Source organism: Podarcis liolepis, assembly GCF_965112155.1.
Source record: "Podarcis liolepis genome assembly, chromosome: 1".
Taxonomy (NCBI): domain Eukaryota; kingdom Metazoa; phylum Chordata; class Lepidosauria; order Squamata; family Lacertidae; genus Podarcis; species Podarcis liolepis.
This window is the reverse complement of record NC_139554.1, coordinates 72,512,822-72,528,212: the sequence shown is the minus strand read 5'-3', so window position 1 is coordinate 72,528,212 and position 15,391 is coordinate 72,512,822. Positions and strand designations below refer to the sequence as shown.

The 15,391-nt window shown below is 42.2% G+C and overlaps 1 protein-coding gene across 5 annotated transcripts in view; it reads right to left on the bottom strand.

Annotated features, from left to right (window-relative positions):
• Positions 1 to 15,391, bottom strand: part of KCNC1 (potassium voltage-gated channel subfamily C member 1) — a 126,784-nt gene that overhangs the window by 28,865 nt on the left and 82,528 nt on the right. The gene's annotated exons all lie outside the window — the stretch shown is intronic.

The window sequence follows — 15,391 nt, the reverse complement described above, 5'->3', positions numbered from 1 at the left end:
AAGCAAGTAGCAATCAGCCTCCTAGTTCTCTTTTCTTCTGTTTCTTGTTGCCAATGCCGTGCACTGACATTAAGGCAATCAATAGAATAGTTCACTTCAGTGAACACAGTTATTTCAGTCACAGAGCTGTTCACATTGATGTTACCCAGCTGGGAAATATAACAAAGAAGCAAGCTTAGACATAGACAAAGCTTGCTCTGGAGGATAAGAGATCGTCTACTTGCTCCCACAGAAGCTAATAGACATGATTATGTAATGTTGAAAAGTAGAATGTATTGCGCTCCATGAAGTATCTCGCAGTGCCCTTGGGAACGAACATTCAGATGAGAAACTGTGTGTGAATGAATGTACAATCAACTGGAGATAATGTTTACATTTTCTCCCTGAATTCTCTGCTTATGAAAGTAAACACCTAATCTTTCATGTGCTGACTCCGTGATGCAGCCAATGGGATGAAACACTCATCATGAGCTCTAGCAATGTGTGAAAATTTAGTCATATGTGGTCTGCATATAGTGGTACTTAGCTCAGAATAGGCACTGTTCACAACTGAAGATCACTATCACACTAGGAAGAGATGTTGTCCTTCAAACACCCCCAGTCAAGTTTTAGAGTTGCAATAAAAAGGGATTCAGAAACAAAATTGGCTGGTTTAGGGATCAAGAATTCTCCACTATTTAAAATAAATAAGGAACACTCAGGAAGGTGTAATGGTGCAGAAAATGAGGGTAACAAACAAATAGTACAAAGTAGAAGCACAAAAAACAACACAAGCCTACAGCTCAAAGCATGGATAATGAAAAACACTGTGGTCCAGATCAGTGCTTTATTTCTAAAAAAAATATAAATGTTTAGGCGTACTCTCATTTTCCTACTCATATTGAAACACTGTCCCTCAATGAGGCCAAACTTAGATTCACAAAATGTTTAGGGGTATGCGTACCCCTGCGTCTGTCAAAAAGAAAGCACTGGTCCAGATAACAATGTATCTACCCCCACCTATAATTGATGAAAGAGAATCTGGAGAAGTAGCTTCAGGCTTTGCATTGTACTTTGGTCATAAGGTACCAAAACAGAAATCACAAGATAGTCTTCATAGATATTTCTTGACTATAGAAACATTCATTTACACCCAGTAGACTGCAGGAGCCCTTTGGATTCAACTAACTGGTCCCACTAGTGAAAACTCAATGACCCCCCCCCCACCGCCGCCTTGCCCTCCCAAATTGGTTCTGGAACAGCACAGAAGGGGTGTGTGTGGAAGAGGGGAGATCATTTTGTCAGGCAAACAGAAATGTTTGCACTGATGGAATATTTGTAACATCATGACACTGAATTCCTCCCTGAATGTCTACAGTTCATTATTATACTACCCCAGACATCTTATGAAGTCTGTGTCCATTACTCAGCATAGAGAAAAAGCTGCCTATCTTTGTATTATGAGATCCACAAATATTCTAACAGATAAGAGAAGTATCAAATATGTTTACAGCAAACTTCTACTAAAACCCCCCACAAAAGTAATTTTTGGAGGGAAACTTCTCACAGGGCCAAGAGCGGCAGGGGGAAGCAGGGCCAAATAGGGAAAGCTGATTGCTGTGAAGCTGTAAGGTAGATAGCAGAGGCTGAAGGAAAGAAATCCAGGAAGGCAGTTGCTTCAGGGACCTGAAGGGCCTGTTAACAAAGCAGTGAGACCTTTGGAGAAAGAGAGTGGAGGAAGCATGATGGTATGAGGGGTTAATGAGAAAGGGAGACAAACAGAACTCCATACAACATGGACAGATGGACAGACAGATGATGTACTTCTGGCAAAAAGGGACTGATGGATGAGAAAGTTTTACAGGTTAGAGAACAGTAGTAAAGGAAGCCAAATGACCGAGAGGTTTAAGAAAGAAGCGATGTAGAGCTGAACATCACATATTGACTTCAACTAGACAGTTAAATGTTGGCTTCAAGTGTCTAGTTTCTATTACTACAGTGGTACCTCGGGTTAAGTACTTAATTCGTTCTGGAGGTCCGTTCTTAACCTGAAACTGTTCTTAACCTGAAGCAACCTTTAGCTAATGGGGCCTCCTGCTGGTGCCGCGCCGATTTCTGTTCTTATCCTGAAGCACTATTTCTGGGTTAGCAGAGTGTGTAACCTGAAGCGTATGTAACCTGAAGTGTATGTAACCCGAGGTACCACTGTATATGATTCAACACACAAAAAAACCCAAGGCTGGTTTTATAAATAAGAAAAGAAAGAATATAGTATGTGAGACAGTTGCAAATAAATCTAAAAAGGATATCACTATATATATATGCAACAAGGTCTGGACTAAAATTAGAAACATCTAAAAAGATAACAAGCAGGATTGACATTTTCAATTTAGTGTGTGAGTCATGGTTTGTGTGCCGAGTCCTCATTGTTATTCAGGTGATACTGCTGAGACTGTGTAATAAATTAAAAGAAACAGCTTGTCACATCAGCAATAGTTGCTTTCAAATTTATTCATTTATTTATGGGGGGGGGGTGAGTGGCTGCCAGTGCTCATGCAGTATGAGAAATTTATACACGTTTACATATTTCCACAGTTCCTAAAATGACATGGTTTAGTTTAGTTCCATATAGTTATTTACTGCAGATTCCTATGGAGATAACATCCAAAATAGCCTGATGCTGAGCTGGCTGCATATGTTGTTGCCAAAAAACCTTTGCCCATGAACTCTATGCAACCACCCATATGAATGCAGCAGGCTGTATTGGTCTGACAATGATACACAAGGATGGGCATGAGATACAAGTCTTTTAAGCATGACACTGATGGAGCTCTGACATGGGCAAGAGCTCTTTGGTGAAGATGATTTTAGCCAGCATCACATTTTAAGACAGGCACTTACAAAGTTCCCACCAGCACATGCGATGCCACCTTTAACTTAACATCTATTAACAACCAGGTCAACAATGTCTTTGTAATTTCTGATTGTGGAGTTTATAATTGTTTACTTTTTATTGTGGGTTTTTATTGATCCCCTTTATGGTTGTAAGCTGTCCTAAGGATATTTATATAGGCAGCATAATAAACATCACATAATAAAATACATAAAAATGCATGTTGCAGCTAACCGTACTCAAGACACCCACAACAGGAATGAAACTTGTGTGGCCCCCCAGATCATCCTTGACCATTGGCTATGCTGGGCATATCAAGACAATGATGGTTTTTGTGTTTGTTTCAAATTTTGCATAAATGCAAAATCAGTGCATAGAAATTCATTACTAGCCTCTTTTGCTTGGTATTTAGGAGCACACCCAAGAAAGGGAGTGCATGAAATTTTGATGATGCTTTTGATTATGGGGTGAGTAGAATTTATGCAGTCCTTCAAATGGTTCCCGTTTTTCTTTACCACTGATCCAGACAACAAAATTAATGTGTTGCCACCAGCTCAGTGGTTTGTAGTATGCACTTTCAGGATGTCTTGTTCAAATTGATATAAGATAGAGTCACAAGTGTGGCGGTAGCCATCCCCTATTATTTTAGTGAGTGTTTGTTATTGAAAGTAACATTATTTCAAGTAAGACCTAGTGATGTGATAGCCTCTGCAAGAGGTTCATTAGAAAGCCTGCTCTTTGGAAATGCAACCTTCCCCAACCTAGAGCCCTCCAGACTTTGTTCAATTATAATGTTGAACTATCCCTCTCTATAGTCTTTGCTGGCTGGAGCTGATGGACACTGTAGTTCAAAATATCTGGAAGGCATCAGGTTGGGGGTGTCCGCTTTCGAGGCCAGATGCAGACACATAAAGCAATTCAAGCAATACTCAGGTAATGATGAGTCATCTAAGCCTAGGTCATGATAATGCTGGTGCATGGGGTCATGGGGTCTAGGGCTGCTTGCATGAGGCCTAAAATGAAATTCAATTTTGTGGTAGAGATGTCTGCAATGAGGACTTCCGGGTTAGCGCCTCCGGCAATGGCGGATTTCCTCTGACCGGGAGGAATCCGCTTCGTGAAACTAGGGTCTGGACCGCCACGGCGACGCGGAGACCCACTAAAAACCACAGGCGGGAGAAGCCTGTGGACGTGGGATTCAGCTGGCACCTTTAGCGCATTGCTGTTGCTGGAGAGCGCTGACTTTTTCCTGTGGACAATTGGACTTTAAACAACTACCCGTGAGAAGAACGGAAAATTGGATTATGAAACATATTAATTTGGCACCGAAGCGGGAAGGTCTAAACAGGAAGTCCGCCTTCCGCTTTTGTAAATAGATTGAAGCAAAGACATTGCAAGCTAAAGTCTGGAAAGTCGCTTGTAAAGGACTAAATTTCCATCAGTTAAAACTACCAAATCCCCCTTGGAAGCAGGAGAAGAGGGGGGAAATCTTAGACTGTTTAAACCTGCAGGAGAGAGAGTAAAGAAAGATAAATTTCCACCGTCTTGAACCTGGAAATGGGGTGTCAGAGACAGACGCTTTGGGGAAGATCATCGACTTTGAAGAAAATGCTTTTTTGACAGATAGTTAAAGGAATTTTGTTGCCGGATCTGCTTTTAAAAGACGGATACAAACAGAAATTGTTTCCTCTAGGGGGAGCTTGTGAAACTGTTGCTGGAGTCGATCTGGGGAATTCTACAGCTGTGGAGATTAAGATCGTGAGAACCAGACATTTGACCTTGAATAAGAATGTGCCCAGAAGAAGCTTTAGTGATTGCTTTTTGCAAGACAAGTGCTTTACTGGAACAGCTACATGAGAAGATGGATTTGATGACTGTTGCAGTTAGCAATTTTGGACAAACAGTGAATACCTATATAGAAACCACGCAGGAACCAACCCAGGAATCTGCATTGACAGGGCAAGTTGTGAAGGAGACAAAGGAGGAGGTTGTTGTTGAACCTCAAGTAATAGAAATGGAGCAAGTTGTGCAGAAGACAAAGGAGGAGGTTGTGGCTGAACCTCAAGTAACAGAAATGGAGAGAGTCGTGGCCTTGCAGGAACATAAGTTGTTGTCTCTGACGACTGAACCTGGAGAAAGTCAGATTTGGAGAGATGGAGTACTGTTTGGTTTGGAGATGGGAAGCTGGATAGATCCGCCTATGCAGGGATGTTTTGACTTTTGGGATCTGGTTTTGGGCCAGGGGGAGTTTGGAGTTGTGGGGGCCCTTAACCTTGGAGGGACTTTGAAATATGCCTTCAAATATCTTTTGGATTTCAGTGTTGACTATGGAGGATGGGCTGACCTGTCGAGAAGGGATAAAGACACTGTCAAGTTGGAGTCTCCCCGAGATCTACCCCTCAGTGAGAAAGGAAGGAAATTAAGAATAAGATCAGCAGAAGACAAAGTAAAGTGCAGGTATAAATATGAAGAAGACCTGCAGAAGGGACATGGAAAAGACTTAAGAGCCTCGGATAGAAGGTTACCAGGTTGATGGACTAGATGGAAGGGATAGAAAGGACTGACAAAACCCGAGACCAGGAAGAAGAGACGATGGATGAAGATTAGAAGAAAGTTTAAAAATTCATTTAGAGAATTTATGTAAAATTAATGAGTGTTAGAAAAACGTTGGAATGAAATTATTTGGCTTTAGTAGAAATGCTTTAAGGAATTATGTATAAATAAGTTTTAAGTTTTAAGCTTTAGGGCTTTTTATGGTAAGATAAGGTTAAAATAAATTAAGGTAAATTAATGACAGAATATAGTGAAAGATGGAAAGGATTTGCTGAGATAATTAAAATCTAGAATACAAAAAAGGGAGGCGTGAGGAGGTCGATGAAACAAGTTAATGAAAGATAAAGATTTGGGAATATCGGATTTGGTTTTCAATTTTTTTGTCTGCTTTTGTTTTTGTTTTTGTTGTATTGTGTGTTTTGTTTTTTTCCTTTTTCCTTTTTATTGACTTGTATTGTTGAATTCCTTTTTTTATTCTGTTTTTTTTATTTTCTTGATGTATTGTAACTCTTTACTGTCTCTTTTTTTTCCTTTGCTTTTTTGTAATTGTTAAACTTTTAATAAATATCATTAAAAAAAAAAGAGATGTCTGCAATGAAACAGCACCAGGATTAAGGGTGGGGCGGATCCAGCTTTCACTTTATGTTCACACAGGGTTTCTGATTTCATGTAAAGACAAAACAGCATAAAAAATGAATGAATGCTGCAGTTTGCCATGGAAATCTCCTTCCGCTTGCTTCTACCTTTCTCCAGGAAATTCTCTTCCTGCTTCTATACTCTGCTCTTTCCATTTTCAGCAGTGACTCCAGTTAGCTCTCAAGAGTGTATTTTCTCTCCTCCTTCGTTGCCATGGGGACGCATGTCTGCTTTGCTTGCAATTTTAATTTCTTGTCTGTTTAGTTTTGTTGCATTCTGTGGTTTGAGAGCATTTCCTAACATACACTGCCATTACAGCTTTTTTGCAAGTGGAGTTCCCACCCCCTCCCACTCTGGATCTGCTGATCTTGACTTCCCACCCTGCTCAACAGCAAAGGCATCACTTTCTTGTTTTTCCTTTGAGACAAGTTGTACTAGTCATTTTTCAAGGAAAGAAAGGCAAGCAATCAACTATAAACTTTTTGAATAGAGGGCACAAAAAATGAGGGATGCAATAAAAAGATGAAGAAAGGAAGGGAGTTGCATGTTTTTTTATGGCCCTTGAGAAACCTTGTGTCCCTATATATGTAACCATTAGTAGTATCATAGCTTGTGTAATGTACAGTGCAATCCAACACATCTTTACTCAGAAGTAAGTCTTATTAAGTTTACTGGATTAGCTCCTGCCCACCTAGCAGTTCGAAAGCACGTCAAAGTGCAAGTAGATAAATAGGTACCGCTCTGGCAGGAAGGTAAATGGAGTTTCCGTGTGCTGCTCTGGTTCACCAGAAGCGGCTTAGTCATGCTGGCCACATGACCTGGAAGCTGTACGCCGGCTCCCTCGGCCAATAGAGCGAGATGAGCACCGCAACCCCAGAGTCGTCTGCGACTGGACCTAGTGGTCAGGGGTCCCTTTACCTTTAAGTATATATAGGATTACAGCTGCAGTTGCACACAGTGGAAAACAATATACTGGTAAATGTGATCATGTGTTGAGTAACAACCTGGTTAAAAATGGTCCAAACTCCCAATGTGCTAAGAAAGAAATAAGAATGCTGAAGGGGAACTCTGGTTTGTACCTCCTCATTTAGCCACCCCCAACAAGAAGTATTGTGATGATATGTATATATATGTGTATAAGAGGTGAATTGAAACTATAGCTTTCAAAAACAGCAAGATGGGTTGTATCCAAATACTCAGAACAGTCCCATTGAAATCGATAGGGCAGAAGTTAGTCATGACTTGAATCTAACCCAGTATAAACATTCCATGTGTGGGTAGGGGGGTAGGTTTTGGTAGCATCTTCTAGTCATTGCATCTAATGCACACAGAGCCTCTATGAGTTTAGAAGGCTCCTGTTTAAAACATATGCCTTCCAACTTGTAGAGGATGAAGACAATTACCAAAGTGAGCATGTTCATCCTTGAAGTCTCCTTCATGTGATTACATGACATCAAAATACCTGAGCAGAATACCTGAGCTTACAACCCAAAGTAATCAACCCTTACCCTTTCTAGGCTTCTATATACTGCCTACTGTATGCAGGCGAATTAGGAAAATGGTCAGAATCATCAAATTTTCCAACGACCCCCAAACCCGTGCAAAGCTCATAGAGATTAAAAGGACATACAGAAACATGATTCATTGCAAGAAGCAGCAGCACATCTTTAAAGCTTGGTCCACTCTTCGTTCGGCTGTAGAGAGGCATGACTCCCGCTCCTTCTGGCGCTTAGTTAGACCTTCGGCACCATTCAATCCAGCTACCCAGATTTCCCCTGATGAATGGATTGCCTATTATTTAACCAGTTTCGCTCCTCCAAATCATCTTACAGATTTCCTTCAGTCCCCGTTGGACCTCGGTTTCTGTTCACTTAGTTCCACTTCCTCAATAAACTTTACCTCAACCCGCATTTTCAACATCATAATGTCAATGCGAAGAAATAAGGCCCCTGGCCCAGACATGGTCCCGTTGGACCTTTTCCTGACTGATCCTCTTTGGTGGAGCGAACACCTGACTCCTGTATTCATCGCTATCTCCTCTGCCCTAGACATCCCCGACTCCTGGAGAGAAGCTATAATAGTTCCAATCTTCAAAGGCGGCCAGCCAAACATCCCAAGGAACTATCGCCCCATCAGTTTATTATCCATCCCGGGGAAAATATTTGCCGCTGTTTTACTGGAGGAACTTCTCTCATGGGTCCAGGAGAGGAACATTCTACCGCTAGAACAGATCGGTTTCCGAAAGTCAGTGTCAACCATGGACCACTGTCTAACTCTCTATCACCTTGCCAGTAAATACACTGCTCCAAGGCAAGGCCACTTATTTGCCGCTTTCATGGATCTGGAGGCCGCCTTTGATTCCATTCCTAGGCAGAGATTATGGTCCAAACTTGCCCACCTGGGAATTGATCCGCACCTCCTCTCCCTAATTATTTCTCTTTATTCAAACACCACAGCTCGCGTCCGAAGTGGTCCCAACGGCTCCCTCACTACTCCATTTCCAACGGCCAAGGGCGTCCGACAAGGTTGTCTATTGGCCCCTTTACTATTTAATCTTTATCTTCATGATGCAATTTTCACTCTGAAGCTAGCATCTAAGTATCCTCCTCATTTAGCAGGCCACCCCGTTGCCTCCCTTTTCTATGCTGATGATGCCGTCATCTTATCCAGAACAGCTGCGGACCTAGCAAATGCAGTTAATGCATTTATCGCCTATTGTAAGGCGGAAGCTCTCAATATTAATTATAAAAAATCAAAAGTCCTCCACTTCACTCGTTCCCGCAAACTCAAGTTGGAGCCGCTTAAGATCACAGGTGGCTATTTAGAAAAGGTAAAAGCCTTTAAATATCTAGGCCTAATATTCACTTATAATCTCTCCTGGTCCACCCATCTACAATCTGCCTCTCTCGCTGCAACCACGACCTCTAACGCCATTGCCCGATTTTACCACCAGAAGGGCGGCAAACACCTTCCAGCAGCAATTCAAATATTTAATGCCAAAGTTGTCCCTAAATTATTATATGGATGCGAAGTATGGTCTACAGCAATATCAGGTAACTTGGATCGCCCACTTCATATGTTTCTGAGATCTCTTTCCGGCATCCCGAGATGTGTCTCAGGTGCAGCCTTACGACTCGAGTTCGCCCAGCCCTCAATTGTTAAACGAGCATGGAGTCGAGCCATTTCCTACAGCCTCCACCTATTAGCATCGGATGCCCGAATTAGAGGTGGTTTTTCCAATCTGATCCTAAGAGATATTCATAACTCCCCTTGGAAAACTACAATTAACCTCAAACTCCGCTCTCTTCTCAATCTGAATTGTAAGACTGTTCTTAACTTAGAGTGTATCAGCCCGGCGGCCCTACCTCTAATTAAAAAGAAACTACAGCAACTTGACTTCTCTAACACAGCTTCCTATGCAAGAGGACCGTGTTCAGGCCTAGCCCTAGCTATTCCACCCCCTGAAGGGATCCCTCTATACTGCTTCACAATTTCTCCGGAGGCTAAGCGAAGGGCCTTTACCTGTGCCCGTCTCAACTGTTTTCCTACAGCAGTTCTCTCGGGTCGTTATTCCAGAGTTCCCATCGCAAATAGAACATGCACCTGTAATGACACGTCCCTGGAGACTATGGAACATGTAATGCTCTTCTGTCCCAACTGGACAGATGAAAGATCTCGGTTTTTAACTCCCCTCGTGAATAAGTTCCATCTCCCAATCCAGCCTTGGATAGTGTCCCTCTTTTTGCAGGATTCTGATTGTTGGATTACCGAGATGACAGCTAACTTCCTGCTTAGTGTGATGAAGAGGAAAGCGGCACTAACTTCTTCCTTAACACCACAGCTGCAGTCGATACGCCGCACAATCGAACGAAACTCCAAGTAGCCTTATTGTCCAAGGACAATCGAGTTAGGACAAATCTGAGGAGCTGAAGGACCCTCTAACGGTCCTCCTCCAGCCTCAGCAGTTCTTTCTTTCTTTCTTTCTTTCTTTCTTTCTTTCTTTCTTTCTTTCTTTCTTTCTTCCTTTCTCTAAGTAATCGCCCAGGACGATATCTACCTTTACCTCCCCACCCCCATTTTATGTTGTTATTTTAATGTATACCATGCTATGGCCACACGGCTAATGCAACATATAAATAAATTGAATTGTATGCAGTTATTCTATAAGACTGTTTTCCCAGGGCAAGTCTCTGAGGTTAGGTCTTTTTCTGCAACTAGAAGATGGGCATTATTTGATCTTTCTGTCATTTGCTGGGCTTTTGGACTTGTAGCTGATGAATACTCAACTTACGAAGCTTACAAGAAAAGCAGTTCCCCAGATAATTGCAAACAGAGTCTGACATTTAGATATGTGTCATGCCACCCATTGGATGGTGACTCTGTACAACAAAACACCCCCTATTCCTGTCCATAGCATATAGTGAACTGAAGACCAGTGCTCCGAACCCCAGGATGTGATTTACATGGGAGCTGAAACTGATTAGCCTTAAGAGTGTCATTTTCTCCCTGGCAACAAATCACCAGGACTTTGGTTTGAGTTCTCAGTTGCATTTGCAGCCTCCTGCCCTAACATGCCCAGTCACATGAGGAGTGCCAGGCATCACCTTCTATAGTTTCTAAACACTTCTGGTGAGTTGCAGACATATGAGCATGTGAAATTTCACTTTATAAAGGAGCCAATAGCTTTCTCAGGCCTGGGTTTCAAGAGATCTTTCCCAAACAACACAATGGACCCAAATGCCTCTCGTTTTATAACTTACTCAACACAGATGCCCCAATCTGGGAAGAGAGATAAACATACACAAGCAGGCTAGCACATACAGAACCAATGATGAGGAGGATGTGCACTCAGATTACATGGTGTGGTGTTCGCACAGAGCCCCCGGTCCTTCCATGGACTATTGACCCTGCACCACCACGGCTTATCTCTTCCCCCGGTAATATGTTCAGACTCACTCAGGTTGTAACGTATTAACAAAGATTCCAGTTTACTGTGAATGCAAACAAGCTTTAAATACTTTGGAACACTGTAATCTGATTCACTCTTTCTGTCTCCCCTCTGTCTCTAACTCACTCTGGCTCCTATGCCTCCCACCCACAAGAAACCAACCGAACTAACTGCCAAAACCCCTGTGTTGAGCCTTAAACACAGTTAGGCTCTGCCCCTGGGCTTTCTTATTGGTCAGCCTATTAACCCTTTCTCTCTCCTCCCCCAGTACAACATCTCCATAATGAGTGGGCAAACACCACACATGGCAGTGCTCATCTGGGGTGCACTGAATTGGTTAGCTGAGATCTATCTATATTTGTTAAATGCATCTAATTGCGTGCAATAGAGCTAGGTCAGGGATATTGTGTAGATGGGCTCCATCTGATCCCATTTGGATTACTGTAACATGCTCTGTGTGGGGCTGCCTCTTACCTTTATCTGTAAGCCACCTTGAATCCCATCAGGGAAAGAGGTGGGGTATCAGTCAATCAAACTGATCTGTTTTCCTTCCTCAGGTTCTATTTAGGTTGCAACCCTATACCCATTTACTTGGGAGTAAGTCCCATTGAACTCATTGAGACATGCACAGATTTGCATTTTTAACAAGCCCAAACTAGTGAGCTATCATGCTGTCAAGTACTGTAGAGGAAGACTGGGAGACACACATGCACTCATTGTAGTTCACTGAAATTACAGGTTCAAATATGGCTTGCATGTTTTCAGTACAGTGGTACCTCGGGTTACATATGCTTCAGGTTACATACGCTTCAGGTTACAGACTCCATTAACCCAGAAATATTACCTCGGGTTAAGAACTTTGCTTCAGGATGAGAACAGAAATCGTGCTCCAGAGGCGCGGTGGCAGCGGGAGGCCCCATTAGCTAAAGTGGTGCTTCAGGTTAAGAACAGTTTCAGGTTAAGAAAGGACCTCTGGAACAAATTAAGTACTTAACCCGAGGCACCACTGTACTAAACATTTCCCCTGCCTCTTACCTAACTGGTTTATGCCACTGTTTTAAAGTTAGTAGACTTTGTATGCCCTCTTGAGCAATGCAGAGAAGCACATATAGCAGATTTACATACATAAATATAGCACTACAAAAAATAATTAGTTACTGCACAACTGTACTTAGAATGAGAATAGAGCAACCTTCCAAATTAGGTTTAAATTAGATCTAGCTTATAATGTGGGCAACTTCAGAAATATAATTAGAACTAAGGCTATGTTGACATTGCTCTTGCTATTTTGATCACCGCTCTTGATTTTTAAATATACTGTCTCTTTCTCATTTAAAAAAACAGCTTTATTTGACTCATTTTTAAAAAGGATAGCTCATTCGGTAGAGCAAGAGACTCTTAATCTCAAGGTTGTGGGTTCAAGTCCCACATTAAGCAAAAGATTCCTGCATTGCAGGCAGTTGGACCATATGACCCACTTGGTTCCTTCCAGCTCTACAGTTCTATAATTCTATGATTCTATATATCACAGAATAATGGAACTGTAGAGTTGGAAGGAACCCAAAGGGTCATTTAGTCCAATCCTTAATTCCATCAGGTTTTAATGAGGGTGAAATGCTACAGGAAATATGGCAAAAACATTAAGAAAAGCATGTTGTCATCCCAATCTTCCCCATCCGTTAAAGAAAAGTATAAGTAAAACAAAACCTCCACAACCAATTCATTTTACAAAAAAGATACTCAGTGTGTCCAGTGGAGCCCACTCACACAAACAGTGATAGTCGTAATAAAGAATCAAACAACAAGGCTGTTCAGGGAAACAACAAGGCTGTTCAGGAAAGCTGGGCCCTGAGCGTCCCTACTGCATAGGTGTGTTCTTCAGGGAAACAGCTTTGACCACACATAGAACAGATGTACCAGCTCCTAGGTCTACCAGAAAATGAGTCTGGATTGCCATGATGACAACAGGAGGGAGGAGAAAGCAATATGATCAGGGCTAAGAGCTAGTAGCTCCATTAACACACAAATTTACAATCACATTATTTTATTTTTTTGCCTGGACACACAGATGGATGGGAGCACTTGGCCAGAGTAATACTTTGAAACTGTGAAAGGGCTATCCTTGTGCACATGCTCACGACTCCCATATTTAGCGGTTGGAGGAACACAAGGGATGTGGCTACAGCTATGAAATGTTTCTCAATTTGGACAACTCGCTATTAGTGTGGAAGGGAAAACCCTATCCTCTCCAATAACATGTGAGCAAAGGTGCAGACAAACAGCCACAAATTCACTCTTTAAAATGTTGGCCCTGAGACAGCTGAATCTCACAAACACCTCTCTACCTCGCGCTGGTCTTTGTCCCACCTTTTCATTACCCATGGTGGTGTAGTGCACCTTTCAAACAAAACATCAAATAGATCCTTCTTCGCTCTTCAAATCTGTTTCACAAACGTTATTCACTAATGCGACGATGTATACAAGATGCCAGAGTTCTTAAAAAAACAAAACACCAAAATTCACAAATGAGAAAAGGAGAGTTGTTGCTAGGTTTTGCTTTTTGAGGCACCTCAAACAACAGACGGATCATGGCAAAAATCTTTGTGGACTGGAGCCGACTTTGTCAGATGCATCTGACGCAGCGGGCTCCAGTCCACAAAGATTTGTGCCATAATAAATCTGTTGAGCTCCGAGGTGCCACAAACCTCTTTGTTAGTTCTGCTGCCGCAGACTAACATGGCTACCCCTCTGGTTTTGTTTTGTTTTTGAAGACTGTAACCAAGGTAACCGAGTTTCATTCAGTTGCCAAGGCAACTGGAGGAGTAATATTGTTTGCAGTAAAGTCAGACAAACCTACTCATGTTCTGTTGATTTGAGAAGGTGTCTTAGAAATTGTTCAACTATTTTTAGCCACCTAAATCCATAAATCACAAGAGCAATTTGCAGCCTATTAAAATTGCCAATATGCCGCATGATTTGTATGCATGAATTATTCATGCTACTTTCATTTTTGGCAAAAGTGGCATGAATTCAAATTCCTTGACTTTACCCTTCTCTTGCCAAAAATATTTTTTTAAAGAAAACATCTTGTTCTTGTATTAATACAGGTTAGCATCAGAACCTGACTCTTAAAAGGAAAAAAATATATATGAAAAGAGAGTGCAGTGCCAAATTCACCTGTATACTTTTGCAGAGACTTGCATTCATACATACCTTCTCTATTATGGCAAAGAAGGTTTCGCTAAACATGTGCTAATGAATTAAATCAATACGAACTGGAGTGAGCTCCGTCTCAGACAATCAATACGTGCTCAATGATCTACAACAGGCAGGCTGGTAAACTGGTCAAAATAAATTTACAATTGATTTTGTGTTTTAAAACTTAATTAGTGCATTTATAGCTGGACTGAATATGATTGGCCACAACATGCAAACAAGCCCTTTCTTTCGCTCCCCTTGTTTGTGGTCAATAGAGCCAACACACAGAGACCATGAAGTGTGCCAGCAGTCTATACACCCATTGCTACGATCACAGCTGTGTTCACGTCACAACATGATGGAATCTGGGAAACAAAACTCTCCCTGCATCTATCAGGAATCACATAACAATGGGGCATTCAGTGAAGCTGAATGTTGGAAGAGACAAAACAAAGCACTTCTTCCCAAAACGCACCGCCCAACCCCCACAAAAGGTAATGATATCTGGCTTGGATGGCTTTAAAAGAGGATGAAGCAAATTCATAGAGGATGAGGCTGTCGTGACTGTTGGAGGCAGCATGCTTCTGAACGCCAGCTGGTGGAAATTGCAAAGGGTTGGGGGGCAGAGTGCTGTTGCAGGCCCAGGAGCAAGGAAGCCACGGTTGGGGGGGCCCATGTTATGGGAAGATACAATAAACACACAGGACAAACAGCTTGGGTTGAAGTACGCCACATTATTATTAATTACGGTTGTAAGTAGGTTTTGGGCAAGGCACTGGTGTGTATCCTAAATCAACCAGCCAAGCTGATTATTTTGCAGGGTCTATCCTGGGTTAAGGGCTCTCTCTATGACATTCATTAAATAGGACCATCGTTTTTGAAGAAGAAGAAGAAGAAGAAGAAGAAGAGTTTGGATTTGATATCCCGCCTTTCACTCCCTTTAAGGAGTCTCAAAGCGGCTAACATTCTCCTTTCCCTTCCTCCCCCACAACAAACACTCTGTGAGGTGAGTGGGGCTGAGAGACTTCAAAGAAGTGTGACTGGCCCAAGGTCACCCAGCAGCTGCATGTGGAGGAGCGGAGACGCGAACCCAGTTCCCCAGATTACGAGACTACCGCTCTTAACCACTACACCACACTGGCTCTCTTGAGGGGATGCTATGGCCCATCAGCACCCAACTAGGC